Genomic DNA, 15364 nt, shown 5'->3' with positions numbered 1-15364 from the left:
AAAATTAATGTCTCCAGAGGCATTTCTTTCTACTCAGTGACAAGAATTGTTCTTTTCAGTTTGGCAAGAAACCTCTGACTCTGAAAGATTAAAACTCTGTCCAAAGATTCACAGCAAACTGTAGTGTTTTTAAAATTTATTCTTTTGGGCCAGACGTGGTGGCTCATGCCTGTAATCCCAGAATTTTGGGAGGCCGAGGCGGGTGGATCACGAGGTCAAGAGTTTGAGACCAGCCTGGCCAACATGGTGAAACCCCATCTCTACTAAGAATACAAAAATTAGCCAGGTGTAGTGGCACATGCCTGTAATCCCAGCCACCTGGAAGGCTGAGGCAGGAGAACTGCTTGAGCCCGGGAGGCTGAGGTTGCAGTGAGCAGAGATCACACCACTGCACTCCAGCCTGGGCGAAAGAACAAGACTCTGTCTCGAAAAAATGAAAATAAAAATTCATTCTTTCCTCAGCTGTTTTGAGTCTACTGATGAGCCCACTGAAGATAGCCTTTATCTCTATTTCCATTTTTTTGTTGCTGTTTTTTATTTTTAATTTTTGACAGGCTCTCACTCTGTTGCCTAGGCTGGAGTGCAGTGGCACCATCTCAGCTCACTGCAACCTCTGCCTCCCAGGTTCAAACAATTATCATGTCTCAGCTTCCTGAGTAGCTGAGCTTACAGGCATCCACCACCACGCCCGGCTAATTTTTGTATTTTTATTTTTATTTATTTTATTTTATTTTGAGACAGAGTCTCACTGTGTCACCCAGGCTGGCGTGCAGTGGCACAATCTCAGCTCACTGCAACCTCCGCCTCCCAGGTTCAAGCAATTCTCCTGCTTCAGCCTCTCGAGTAGCTGAGATGACAGGCACGCACCACCATGCCCAACTAATTTTTCTATTTTTTAGTGGAGATAGGGTTTCATCATGTTGGCCAGGCGGGTTTCGAACTCCTGACTTCAAGTGATCTGCCTGCCTTGGCCTCCCAAAGTGCTGGGATTACAGGTGTGAGCCACCATACCCAGCAATGTTTGCATTTTTGTGTGCATCTCATAATTTTTTATTAAGTGTTAGACATCTTTTTTTTTTTTTTTTAAGACAGTGTCTCACTCTGTTGCCCAGGCAGGAGTGCAGTAGTATGCAATCTTGGCTCACTGCAACCTCTGCCTCCCAGGTTCAAGCAATCCTCCCACCTCAGCCTCAGTAGGGGAGATCACAGGCATGCACCACCATGCCCAGCTAATTTATTGTATTTTTGGTAGAGATAGGGTTTTGCCATGTTGCCCAGGCTGGTCTTAAACTCCTGAGCTCAGGCAATCCACTCGCCTTGGCTTCCCAAAGTGCTGAGATTACAGTCATGTGTCACCATGCCTGGCCAGATGCTGGATATCTTATGCAGAACAGAAACTATTTAATTTCTAGTGACTTGTTATCCAGATATACTTTCATATTGATACAAGGATAGTCATTGCAGTATTTTTTGGAAAATAATTATTTGTATTTGGAGACAAATAAAAAATAAGTCATTTGCCCAGGTGTCGGGGGCTCATGCCTGTAATCCCAGAACTTTGGGAGGCCAAGGCGGGAGGATCACTTGAACCCAGGAGTTTGAGACCAGCCTGGTCAACATGGCAAAACCCTGCCTCTACAAAAAATACAAAAAATCAGCCGGCCATGGTGGCATGAGCCTGTAGTCCCAGCCACTGGGGAGGCTGAGTGGGAGGATCACTTGAGCCCAGGAGGCAGAGGTTGCTGTGAGCCAAGATCACACTACTGCACTCCAGCTTGGGTGACAGAGCCAGACCCTGTTTCCAAAAAAAAAAAAAAAAAAAAAAGAGAGAGAGAGAGAAGAAGTCATTCTATTAAGTGGTCCTATGTGTCAGATCTTGTTAGCGTTTTACAGATGCAAACTCTGAATCCTCACAACCACATTTCGAGGTGGGTCTATGTCATTTCCATTTTATTGATGAGAAAACCAAGGCACAAAGAATGTCAGTCAGTTGCTCAAGATTTCACAGCTAGTAAATTGTGGAGCCAGTACTCAAACTCAAGCAGTCTGATTTCAGAGCTTATGCGTGAATCTTAAGCCTGATGCCTAAATCTCTGCTAATAGAGGAGTAGTTAAAAAAATTACAGTGCACTGAAAAAAAAATGAGGTGATTCTGCATGAATTTATGTGGACCAATCTCCAAAACAGATTAAGTGAAAAAAGCAGATGTAGAATAGTGTGTATCGTTTACTGTGTGTATGTGTGAGTGACAAAGAAAGGAGAGAATCTCTGGAAGGACACAAAAGAAACTGATAAACTGCATTCCTTCTGGAATAGGAATGAAAGTCAGAGTAGGTGAGGAGACTTTTTATAATATAACCTACGGGACCATTTGAATTTTTTGCCATAGAAAAGTATTTTTAATGCTTTTAGCATTTTTTTTTTTTGAGACAGAGTATTGCTCTTGTTGCCCAGGCTGGAGTGCAGTGTCTCCCAGTACTTTGGGAGGCCAAGCTGAAAGGATTGCTTAAGCCCAGGAGTCTGAGATCAGCCTGGACAACATAGTGTGACCCCCATCTCTATTTTTAAGAAGTCCAAAGATAGGTGATCTGTTAAATAAATTGTCATACCCATAAAATGAAACACTATGCAATCATTATAAACAATGATCTGTGAGTATTTAATGACATGGAGTATTGTTCATTACATACTGTTAAGTGAAAAAGGCTGATTGCAAAACACTATGCACAGTATTTCTCAATTCTGGTTTTAAAATGTAGAAATAACTATTGTATACGTATGCATAGAAAACAGTCTCGAGCTAGGCGAGGTGGCTCATGCCTGTAATTGTAACACTTTGGGAGGGCAAGGAAGGCAATCAAGAGTTTGAGACCAGCCTTGCCAACAAGGTGAAACCTCGTCTCTACTAAAAACACAAAAATTAGCTGGGTGTGGTGATGCACACCTGTAATCCCACCTACTCTGGAGGCTGAGGCAGGAGAATTGCTTGAACCTGGGAGGCGGAGTGAACCAAGATCAGGCCACTGCACTCCAGCCTGGACAACAGAGTGAGACTCCAAAAAAAAAAAAAAGAAAGAGAAAAAGAAAGGAAAGAAAGAAAGAGAGAGAGAGGAAGAAAGAAAGGAAGGAAGGAAGGAAGGAAGGAAGGAAGGAAGGAAGGAAGAAAGAAAGAAAGAAAGAAAGAAAGAAAGAAAGAAAGAAAGAAAGGGAGAGAGAGAGAAGGAAGGAAGAAAGGAAAGAGAAAGAAAGAAAGGAAAGAAAGAAAGAAAAGAAAAAAAAAAAGAAAACAGTCTGGGAGGCCGGGCATGGTGGCGCACACCTATAAATCCCGCACTTTGGGAGGCGGAGGCGGGTGGATCACCTAAGGTCAGGAGTTCGAGACAAACCTGGCTAACATGGTGAAATCCCCTCTCTACTAAAAATACAAAAATTAGCCTGGCGTGGTGACGGGCACCTGTAATCCCAGCTACTCGGGAGGCTGAGGTAGGAGAATTGCTTGAACGCGGGAGGTGGAGGTTGCAGTGAGCCTAGATCGCGCCATTGCACTCCAGCCTGGGGGAAAAGAGCGAGGCTTCGTCTCAAAAAGAAAAGAAAAGAAAAGAAAAGGAAACAGTCTGGGAGGAAGATATCAGCTTAATGACAACAACAACTATCTTTGGATAATGATATGATGCATAATTTTTACTTTTGTCTTAATGCCTTTCCATATTGCCTGAATTTTCCTTTACAAAAAGCCTGTATTTCTGTTAAAATAAAAAAGAAGACATCGTGTAGGATGTAGTTGGAAGGGGGAAAAAAAAAGAAGAAAATGAAGCGGGAAAGGGCGCAGGGTTTGAAACATGGCGGACGACGCAGACCAGAAACGCACTACCGACACTGTAGAGGAGCCCCTGGATCTTATCAGGCTAGGCCTAGATGAGCTAATTACTTTATTTTATTTATTTTTTTGAGACGGAGTCTCGCTCTGTCGCCCAGGCTGGAGTGCAGTGTCGCAATCTCGGCTCACTGCAAACTCTGCCTCCTGGGTTCACGCCATTCTCCTGCCTCAGCCTCCTGAATAGCTGGGACTACAGGCGCCCGCCACCACGCCCGGCTAATTTTTTGTATTTTTAGTAGAGACGGGGTTTCACCGTGTTTGCCAGGATGGTCTCGATCTCCTGACCTCGTGATCTGCCCGTCTTGGCCTCCCAAAGTGCTGGGATTACAGGTGTGAGCCACCACGCCTGTCGTAACTCACAACTTCTTAAGCTAAATGGTATTTTCAGTTTTCTCAAGCTCTTCAAATAAACATGACCAAGATGCAGAACTCTTTTTCAGGACTTGTTTTGCTCCATTATTCTCACAGATATTTTTCTGATTTTTTTTTTATTTAAATTAAAATTGGTGTTTCCTCGGGGGAAAAAAAAAAGAAGAAAATTCTTCCTTCATTTTGAAAAATAAACATTAGTAATTCAAAAAAAGTAAAATAAACAACATGTCTATATTTGGAATGAGTTAACCAAAGTATGACTCATCTATTTCTACTATGGAATACTATGCCTTCATTAAAAATGATGATTCATTGAAGAATCTGCTTTGTGCCAGGCATTGATGATATAAAAGAAACCAAGATGAGGACTCTCCCCTCTTGAGGTTATATGAGTAAACAGATGCTTAACACATAATGGGAATAATTGTATGACAAAAGTATCTATAGTGACACTGAAACCACAGAGAAGAACACAGACTCTGGAACCAGGTGCGCGGGGGTTCTGGGAAGATAAGTAGGAACTCACCAGGGCACAGAGATGGGGGTCACCTAGGCAGAAAGAACATCACGTGCAAAGGTCAAGATGCATGAAATGGTATGATTTAAATAGAGGACAGGAAGAAATTGAATAGGATAGGAGCCTAGCATTTCAGGCAGGAGTGGCCAAAAATGAGGCTGAGAGATTTGTAGATCATGAAATGTAAGGTAACAGAGTCAAAATAGCTTTTTGGTAATGTCTCACTGATGGCAATGTGGAGGGTAGCATGATGGGATAGTATTAAAGAAAGGACACCACCCAGAAAGCTGTTACAGTTCCCAAGAAAAGGGGATGAGGGCCTGAGTGGCAGCAATGACAGTGGAGATGAGGACTAGAGTGGAGCAAAGGGTCAGGAGACATCACAGAGGTCTAAAGGGCAGGACTTGGTGAGAGGTTAAGGGGAGGGCAGAGTCAAGATAACACAGAGAGTCTGACATGTGGCTGGGTAGGCCAGGCTCCGGTCTTTAGGAGGAAGAACAGATTGGGGGCTGGATCTGATTACTGTGCTTTGAGGGGCCTGAGATATTCTGTAGGCAGATATGTTCAGAGGGAGGCTTGGGTCAAAAAGTAGCTTTTAGGGTCTTGAAGCATTTAAATGATAGTTGAAGCTAAGGGTTTGAACACTAATCAGGGAAAATGGACAGAAAAATACAGGGGAAAACAGTCCAGGGATAGAGCTTCTGTATGTTTAGGGGCTAAATGGAGAAAGAAGAGCTGGTAGATTGAGAAGGTGAGATCAACTAGGTAGGAAGAAAACAAAAACCAGGGAGGATGGTGTCAGAGAGACCCAAGAAGTAAAAACCTCAAGGTAGAAGTAGTCAATAGTATCAAATGTCAAAAGACGCTCATAGGCCAGGCACGGTGGCTCACACCTGTAATCCCAGCACTTTGGGAGGCTGAGGCGGGCAGATCATGAGGTCAGAAGTTCGAGACCAGCCTGACCAACATGATGAAACCCCATCTCTACTAAAAATACAAAAATCAGCCGGGCATGGTGGCGTGCGCCTGTAATCTCAGCTACTCAGGAGGCCGAGGCAGGAGAATCGCTTGAACCTGGGAGGCAGAGGTTGCAGTGAGCTGAGATTGCACCACTGAACTCCAGCCTGGGTGACAGAGCAAGACTCCGTCTCAAAAAAAAAAAAAAAATGCTATGATGGGCACATTGTCTCGCACCTGTGATCCCAGCCTTTTGGGAGGCTGAGGCAGGAGGATCAATTGAGCCCAGGAAGTCAAGGCTGCAGTGAGACATGATCGCACCACTGCATTCCAGCATGGGTGACAGAGCAAGACCTTCTCTCTCTCTCTCTCTCTCTCTCTTTCTCTCTCTCTCTCTCTCTCTCTCTATATATATATAGTCCTGCTGGGCACGGTGGCTCACTCCTGTAATCCCAGCACTTTGGGAGACTGAGGCGGGTGGATCACCTGAGGTCAGGAGTTCAAGACCAGGCTGGCCAACATGGCGAAACCCCATCTCACTAAAAATACAAAAAAAAAAAATTAGCTGGGCATGGTGGCACATGCCTGCAATCCTAGCTACTTGGGAGGCTGAAGCAGGAGAATCACTTGAACCTGGGAGGCAGAGGTTGCTGTGAGCCAAGATCGTGCCATTGCACTCCAGCCTGGGTGACGGAGTGAGACTGTCTCGAAAAAAAAAAAAAAATGCCCTATGGACTTAAAACAAAAGAAATCATTTCCAGGCAAAGAGAAGATCCAGGGCACTGTCAGGAAACATTGTCTAAAGATGAATCAAGGATGTGACTGAAAATCCCTTTGTTAAGACTTCAGGGGGCTTGTCCTCCACATTAATTCAACTGTAGACTCCCTTGGTCATCTCTTAATCCTTGTCATTACCAGACACTGAACATCTTAATATTCTCAATTTCACTCTGGCCACTGCCTCTCATTTTTATAGCTCACGTCTGTGGAATTACAACTCCAGCACTCCTTCAGTTTCACAGGGATATCTAATCCACTGACCATTCTGTCGTTTCTCTGTCCCTCATCCCTTCAAGTTTTCTCTCCCCTCTTTACCCAGATTACATTCTATGATCGGTCATTACAATCACTTTCTTTCAGAAACCCTGAACTCTCTTGGCCCCTTTTGCTTTGTGCTTCTCACTTGGCAGAACCACAATCTTGATAAAATCCAACCCTCTGTCCGTTCTGAGTATGCACCTGCGCTGATTAACAGACACATTGACTGTTCTCAGTCTAAATTGGTGGTTCTCTGTAGGGAGCAGCTTTTTACCTAGCACCCCCCCCACCCCCACCGCCACCACCCCTGTCAGGGACATCAGTGTTTGGAGACATTTTTATTATCACACCTGAGGGTAGGTGCTACAGGTATTTAGTGGGTAGAGAGCCCAGCCGTGTTAAGCATCCTGTAGCTCACAGGCCAGCTCCCCACAACAAACACTTAACTGGCCTAAAATGTCAACAATGCTGAGATTGAGAAACGCTTCTCTAAATTATTGATCATGAATTTCATGTGGGCCCTAGTGTTACCTGACAATCATACTACCTTTCCCAAGTTGACTCACCCTCTTGTTTTCTCAGAGGAATATTTTATACCTTCTCTCTCATCAAACCTTCATCTGCTTTCCACTTCTCACTTGGTGGAGGATCTTGCCTCTTAGTTCACTGAGAAAATGGAAGCGACCAGATGAGGACTCCCTCCAATGTCTCACCCCTGCACCTACCCGCCTACCAGCCTCCACGCCTAAACCCTCTGCCTTCTCTCCTGTTACTGCAGATGACTGGCTGAGCTCCTGGCTGAGGCTAACCCCTCCGCTTGTGCACTAAATCCCCTCCCATCTCGCCTACCCAAGGACAGTGCTCCAGCAACTCTCTCCCTTCTCAAAAATTTCCTTTTTACTTGATTATTTACATTGGCATATAAACGTATTATAAGTTCTCCCATCTTAAAAACAGGCTGGGCACAGCGGCTCACACCTGTAATCCTAGCACTTTAGGAGGCCTAAGGAGGATCGCTTGAGGCCAAGAGTTTGAGACCAACCTGGTCAACATAGGGAGACTCCGGTCTCTACAAAAAATTTTTAAAAGTTAGCAAGGGCTGGGCACAGTGGCTCATGCCTGTAATCCCAGCACTTTGGGAGGCTGAGGCAAGCAGATCACTTGAGGCCAGGAGTTCAAGACCAGTCTAGCCAACATGGTAAAACCCTGTCTCTACTAAAAATACAAAAATTAGCTGGGTGTGGTGGGGCACACCTGTAGACCCAGCTACTCAGGAGGCTGAGGCAAGAGAATCGCTTGAACCAGGAGGCAGAGGCTGCAGTGAACCAAGACTGTGCCACTGCACTCCAGCCTGGGCAACAGAGCGAGACTCCGTCTCAAAAAACAACAAAACAAACTTAAGTCATGGTGGCGCACGCTTGTACTCCTCGCTACTCAAGAGGCTGAGGCGGGAGGATGGCTTGAGCCCAGGAGAGAAAGGCTGTAGTATGCTATGACTGCACCACTACACTCCAGCCTGGGCAACAGAGCGAGACCCAGTCTCTCTCTCTCTTTTTTTTTTTTTTTTTTTGAGATGGAGTTTCACTCTTGTTGCCCAGGCTGGAGTGCAATGGTGCGATCTCAGCTCACTGCAACCTCCACCTCCCAGGTTCAAGCAATTCTCCTGTCTCAGCCTCCCAAGTAGCTGAGATTACAGGCACCCACCACCATGCCCAGCTAATTGTTGTATTTTTAGTAGAGATGAGGTTTCACCATGTTGGCCAGGATGGTCTCGATCTCTTGACCTCGTGATCCACCCGCCTCAGCCTCCCAAAGTGCTGGGATTACAAGCGTGAGCCACCATGCCCAGCAAGACCCAGTCTCTTAAAAAAAAAAAAAAACAGCAACAAAAGGGGAGTGGGAGGCTGGGGGAGGGATAGCATTAGGAGAAATACCTAATGTAAATGACGAGTTGATGGGTGCAGCAAACCAACATGGCACATGTATACCTGTGAAAAAAACCTGCATGTTGTGCACATGTACCCTATAACTTAAAGTATAATAATAATAAAAAAAACAAACACAAAAATAATTGTAACCCATTGCCCACCCTAGCCCTGCCCGCCTTCCTATCTTCTTTCTTGGTTTTATTTTTCTCCATAGCATTTATCATGCTCAGACACACAAAATATTTATCTATTTTTGCTGTTTGTAATTGTCTTTCTCCCCCCACTAAAATGAACACTCCGTGAGGGCACGGCATTTTGCCTGCTTTGCTCACAATGTCTATCCCACTGAAGACATCCAATAAACAATTTATCGAATAAATGAATGCATCTACCTGATACCTCATCAAGAAATTGATGACCACTAATTATCATCTTTGAACCTCTGATTGGTGACCTCTGGCAAGGCTGAGGACCTTTAGCTCTAATCAATGGGCAAAAGGTTGACCTCTTTGCTACTGATTGGCTTTTCCTTTTCATTATACCCTTGGACTGGATGGGGAAGCTGTGTGAATCAACGCTTCATAAGCCTTCCTCTCTGAGAACTAGGGCTTCCAAGGAATTGGATATGAAAAGGCAGAGAGGAAGGAGGAGGATATGAGATGCCAGACGGGGGAGGGTGGGGGGGACAGGTCCCAGAAGAGGTCAGCTGGGACCCAGGCAGGATGGCATTGTGGCTGCGGGTGCCAGAGTCAGCCTGCCTGGGTTAAGGTCCTCAGTCAGCCTTGACTGCTGGGTAATCCGTGGTAAGTACCCACTGCTCCTGCCTCAGCTTCCCCACCTCTCACATGTGGTTGATCCTCACAGCCATCTCTTGGGGTTGTTCTGAAGACGAAATGAGATCATCTATGTAAGAAGCTGGCACTTAAAAGCACAGAGAGGGCACCAAGGAACGTATGGTCTGTCCTTATTTGGGGAATGGGGGTGGAAGGCGCCCAGCAGGGCGTGGGGCGTGGTATGGCAGAGCCAGGACTAAGGGTCTGTAGCCTCCTAAATCAGGGCTTTCTCCGCAGGATTTCCCATGTTCTCACCATCTACAGAGTCACTCCCCTCCACCCTGCTGCCCCGTTCCACCAAGTGGCCCTCACACTAGGTGGAGGGGCCCTCACAGATCTCTTTACTTCAGCCTGCCGTTCTTTCTGCAGCACCAGGGCCCTGGGACCAGCTGGTGGTTTCCACCAGAGCAGCCTTGGGGTGAATTTAGTCAGGAATGTGCCCTCAACTCAAGAGAACCCTCCCCCACCTTCCACTCCCCATACCCACCCCCGACCGCAGGTTCCCCACCCACCCGTGGCCTGGCCAGCAGCAACCTCCACTAGCTCGCTAGCTCAGTGACGGTGACGTCAGTCCTGCAGTGCAGGCTGGGCTGGTTTACCCGCAAGTTTCACCTCTCCCTGGGGAGACTGGATTACCTCACCCTGGGAGCAGAGTGAATGATTAACCAGCTTCATCCTGGAGGGCCTCAAAGGCCCGTCCTGGGGTGTAGGCCTACAGGGCAAGGGGCTGCATGGTCACATACCTAAGTATGTGTGGTCACATACCCTAGTATGCGGGGTCACATACCCCAGCCGGGGCTGGGGTATGTGACCGCCCCGTCCTTGGCCACTGCCCTCTTATCTGCATCACTGCTCACAAGTGTCATAAAAATTTGTCTACAGCATATATAAATATACATATGACGTGGAAGGCTTCCGATGGCAAATAACATTTTCCATTTTGCCTAAGCTTGGGTGGCTTTTTATTCATCTATTGTTGTTTTAAGTACATATTTCCATCTAAACTTAGATGTATGTTTAGGCTGGCCGCGGTGGCTCATGCCTCTAATCCCAGTACCTTTTAGGGGGTTGAGGTGGGTGGATCATTTGAGGCCAGCAGTTCAAGACCAGCCTGGCCAACATGATGAAACCTCGTCTCTACTAAAAAATACAAAAATTAGCTGGGCGTGGTGGCAGGCATCTGTAATCTCAGCTACTCGGGAGGCTGAGGCAGGAGAATCACTTGAACCTGGGAGGCGGAGGTTGCAGTGAGCTGAGATTGCACCATTGCACTCCAGCCTGGGCAACAGAGTGACATTCTGTCTCAAAAACAAAAACAAAAACAAAACAAAAAAAATAAACTTAGATGTATATTTAAAAATTGCTTTTTACCCCTGAAGGTCTCAGCATCCTACCTGCTCTATTCATTAGTGTTTAGATTACCCATGACACCAGAAGGACTTCCCAACCCAGAAATAGATCCAGGAGTTGATATAAAATATAGAACTACTATAATATTAGCAACTTGGAGCAGCAAGTTCTTGACTTGGGAAAGTAGGAATTCCTCTCATTAAGAGATGTTTGCCCACAGGGAATGCTGCATAGAAAAGAATTTGGCTGGAACTCTTTTTTTCCACTATGACTCCATTCACACTTGAATTGCTTTTACTTTTCTTTTTCTTTCTTTCTTTCTTTCTTTTTTTTTTTTTTTTTGTTTTTTGAGACAGAGTCTCGCTCTGTCACCCAGGCTGGAGTGCAGTGGCATGATCTCAGCTCACTGCAACCTCCGCCTCTCAGGTTTAAGCGATTCTCCTGCCTCAGCCTCCAGAGTAGCTGGGATTACAGGCGCGCACCACCATGCCCAGCTAATTTTCACATTTTTAGTAGAGATGGGGTTTTGCCATGTTGGCCAGGCTGGTTTTGAACTCCTGACTTCAACTGATCCACCTGTCTGGGTCTCCCAAAGTGCTGGGATTACAGGCGTGAACACAGCATGTTTCCGTTTTCAAAATAAGATTTGTCCTGATTGCTGTGAATTTTTAAAAGAGAATTATTTTCCATGACACATTCTGTTTTCAGATGTACTGACTTTAGGAGTTGGTAAATAGTCCTCTAGCAATGCAAATGCAAATTATATATTAAAATATGAATTTTTTTCTCCAGAAACATCACAAGATTCTGGATTTTTAAAATCATAAAGCTAACAAATTATACATATATGTATGTAAAGATGTGTGGTGTGTATTACACACGTGTATAGGTATAAATCTTGAAAGAACACAATGGGGGGGCCAGGCATGGTGGCTCACACTTGTAGTCCCAACACTTTGGGAGGCTGAGGCGGGCAGATCACTTCAGCCCAGGAGTTTGAGACCAGCCTGGGCAACATAGTGAGATCCTGTCTCTAAACAAAACAAAACAAAACAAAAGCCTGGCATGGTAGTGCCTACCTGTTGTCTCAGCTACTCAGGAGGCTGAGGTGCGAGGACCGCTTGAACCTGGGAGGTTGAGGCTGCAAGGAGCCACGACTTCGCCACTATACTGTAACCTAGGTGAGGGAGGGAGATCCTGTCTCAAAAACAAAACAAAAAAACTATAAAAGAAAGACATTCAATAAAACACATCAGGATTGATGATCATGTATATACTGATTTATTCACAAATATTTAATGAGCTACTATTATCTATGGAGTACTGTGCTAGATACTGAAGGTACAAAGTGGGAAGAGAACAGAGTGATCCCTTCTCTCAAGGCTTTATAGCGTGTGAGATTAGCAGATGACATCCAGTGAACCGCGCCATTGAGTGAGGCCTGGCTGCTAGTTAGAGATCATCTGAATCAGGAAGGATAATCAATTGGTTTGCAGGGCTGGGCTGCATGGAGGTATCCAAGGCACAGATGGAGCAGTAGCACCTTCCACAGGCCTGGGGCACACAGGGCCACTCAGCACGAGGGCCCATCCCTGGCAATGAATGTGCTCCTTGGAGAGAAACCTCACATCCCAGTATTTCTGGATCATTGTGCCTAGAGACCATAGTGGTAGGAGTGATATGGTTTGGCTGTGTCCCCACCCAAATCTGAACTTGAATTGTATCTCCCAGAATTCCCATGTGTTGTGCGAGGGGCCTAGGAGGAGGTAATTGAATCATGGGGGCCCGTCTTTCCTATGCTATTTTCGGGATAGTGAATAAGTCTCACGAGATCTGATGGGTTTATCAGGGGTTTCTGCTTTTGCTTCTTTCCCATATTCCCTTGCTGCTGCCATGTAAGAAGTGCCTTTCATCTCCCACCATGATTCTGAGGCCTCCCCAGCCATATGGAACTGTAAGTCCAATTAAACCTCTTTTTCTTCCCGGTCTCGGGTATGTCTTTATCAGCAGTGCGAAAACGGACTAATATGAGGAGTCTGCCTACTGCAACCTTGAGTGAGGATTCTCTGCAAGGACCTCAGTCCTCCAGGGAGATTGGCTCCCTCTCCGTTCTGGAAATGGCTTTGTTTTCAGCCCAAGTCCCTGGGGATTTCCCATTCTCAGTCTTCTCACTGCACAGATCCTGCCCTAAGTATTATCTCTGCTGCTGACTCAGAACCTTCAGATATGGGACATCTAGTCATTGGGTTCTACTTGGTTTCTGGGATGTATATGGATCCACAACAGTATGAAGTCCCTTGGATGGCTTTGCTTGGGCACATTCCAAGCCTGCTGGTGCCATTTTCTCAAACCAGTCAGACAAGTGTGAGGAAATGGCACCAGCAGGCTTCGAATGCAGCCCACAGATGGGCCACCTATCAGCTGTTTGTCACGTGTGTACAGAGCGGATGGCTAGCCCTGTGTCAAAGGCCTGGGAGCACTAAGGCTCCCAGGACAGCTCAGTGGCACCTGCTTGGTTCTTTGGATGGGGAGCTTGCATTTGACCCCTTTTCCACCTCCTCTTTCTCCTGTTCCCGTGTGTCCTGAATTTCCCAGATTAGCAGATCTAGTTATCCCCACAGACAGAGATGAGGGAGAAGTCCTCTGTTCTCACAGCCTGTTGAATTTCCATCTTTAGTCACCCTGTACCATTGCCACATCTGCAGACATCCTAAATTCTAATATATTTTAATGTTTTCTATTTATTTATTTATATTTTTTGAGATGGAGTCTTGCTCTGTTGCCCAGGCTGGAGTGCAGTGGCACAATCTCGGCTCACTGCAAACTCCTCCTCCTGGGTTCAAGTGATTCTCCTGTCTCAGCCTCCCAAGTAGCTGGGATTACAGGTGTGTGCCACCACACTTAGCTAGTTTTTGTATTTTTAATAGAGACAGGGTTTTGCCATGTTGGCCAGGCTGGTCTTGAACTCCTGACCTCAAGTGATCCACCCACTTTGGCCTCCCAAAGTGTTGGGATTACAGGCATGAGCCACTGCACCTAGCCTGATGTTTTCTCTTTAAATAGACTCCCCTTTACATCATAAGTGAAACAAGTCAGACATGAAAGAGCAATTATTCTATGTGATACCTAGAATAGGCAAATTTACAGAGACAGAAAGTAGAATGGTGGTTGGTAGGAGCTGTTAGGAGGGGATGTGGCGAGGCAAGAATGGAGAGCTAGTGTTTAATGGGTACAGAGTTGCAGTTAGGGAAGATGAAAATGTTCTGAAGATGGGTGGTGGAAATGGCTGCACCACAATGTGGCTATCCTTTTTTTATTATTATTATTAAGATGCAGTGTCTTGACCAGGCTGGAGTGCAGTGGTGTGGCTCACCCCACCCTCAATCTCCTGGGCTCAAGTGACCTTTGACCTCAGCCTCCCAAGCAGTTGGGACTACAGGCATGCACCACCACACCCAGATAATTTTTAGCTTTTGTATAGTGATGAGATCTCCCTTTGTTGCCCAGGCTGGTCTCAAACTCCTGGGTTCAAGTGATTCTCAGCCCTGCAAAGTGCTGGGATTACAGGTGTGAGTCACCGTGCTCAGCCTCCACAATGTGAATATACTTTAATGCCACAGAACTGTTTTTTTTTAAATGGGACCTACAGTCAGGCGTGGTGGCTCACGCCTGTAATCCCAGCACTTTGGGAGGCCGAGGCAGGCAGATCACGAGGTCAGGAGATCGACACCATCCTGACTAACATGGTGAAACCTTGTCTTTACTAAAAATACAAAAAATTAGCTGGGCATGGTGGCGGGTGCCTGTAGTCCCAGCTACATTGGAGGCTGAGGCAGAAGAATGGCGTGAACCCGGGAGGTGGAGCTTGAAGTGAGCCAAGACCGCACCATTGCACTCCAGCCTGGGTGTCAGAGCGAGACTCTGTCTCAAAATAAATAAATAAATAAATAAAATGGGATCTTCCAGACAGCTGAATACATGGAGGTTCCCAGAGGGTGGTGTGCCCAGGGAGGGTGTAGAAGCTCCATGCCCCTTCCCACATGCCTTGCCCTACACATCTCTCCGTCTGTATCCTTTGTAATATCCTTGATCATAAAGCAGCAAACTTGGCCGATTGCAATTCTGGCAACTCTGGCCCAACTCAACTCTCTCTTTGGACCACAGCTGAGAAACGAAACCATCTGGTATCTGACGCATCATTGACCTTAAGGATGAAGACATGCTCCACAATACTCATAAGGTCATGGGAAGAGAATTCCTTCCAGGTGCAAAATCACCTCCAAATCCAAATCACCTTTCTTGACTTGCCTATTTTGGGCATCAGCCACCTTAAATGTTAAGACTGCATTTGAGTATCTTATTCAACAATGCAGTATTCCTTCTTTTTTTTTTTTTTTTTTGAGACGGAGTCTTGCTCTGTCACCCAGGCTGGAGTGCAGTGGCGTGATCTCGGCTCACTGCAAGCTCTGCCTCCCGGGTTCACGCCATTCTC

This window comes from Pan paniscus, chromosome 1 (assembly GCF_029289425.2).
Source record: "Pan paniscus chromosome 1, NHGRI_mPanPan1-v2.0_pri, whole genome shotgun sequence".
Lineage (NCBI taxonomy): Eukaryota > Metazoa > Chordata > Mammalia > Primates > Hominidae > Pan > Pan paniscus.
The sequence above is the reverse complement of the archived record's forward strand: the minus strand, read 5'-3'. Positions refer to the sequence as shown.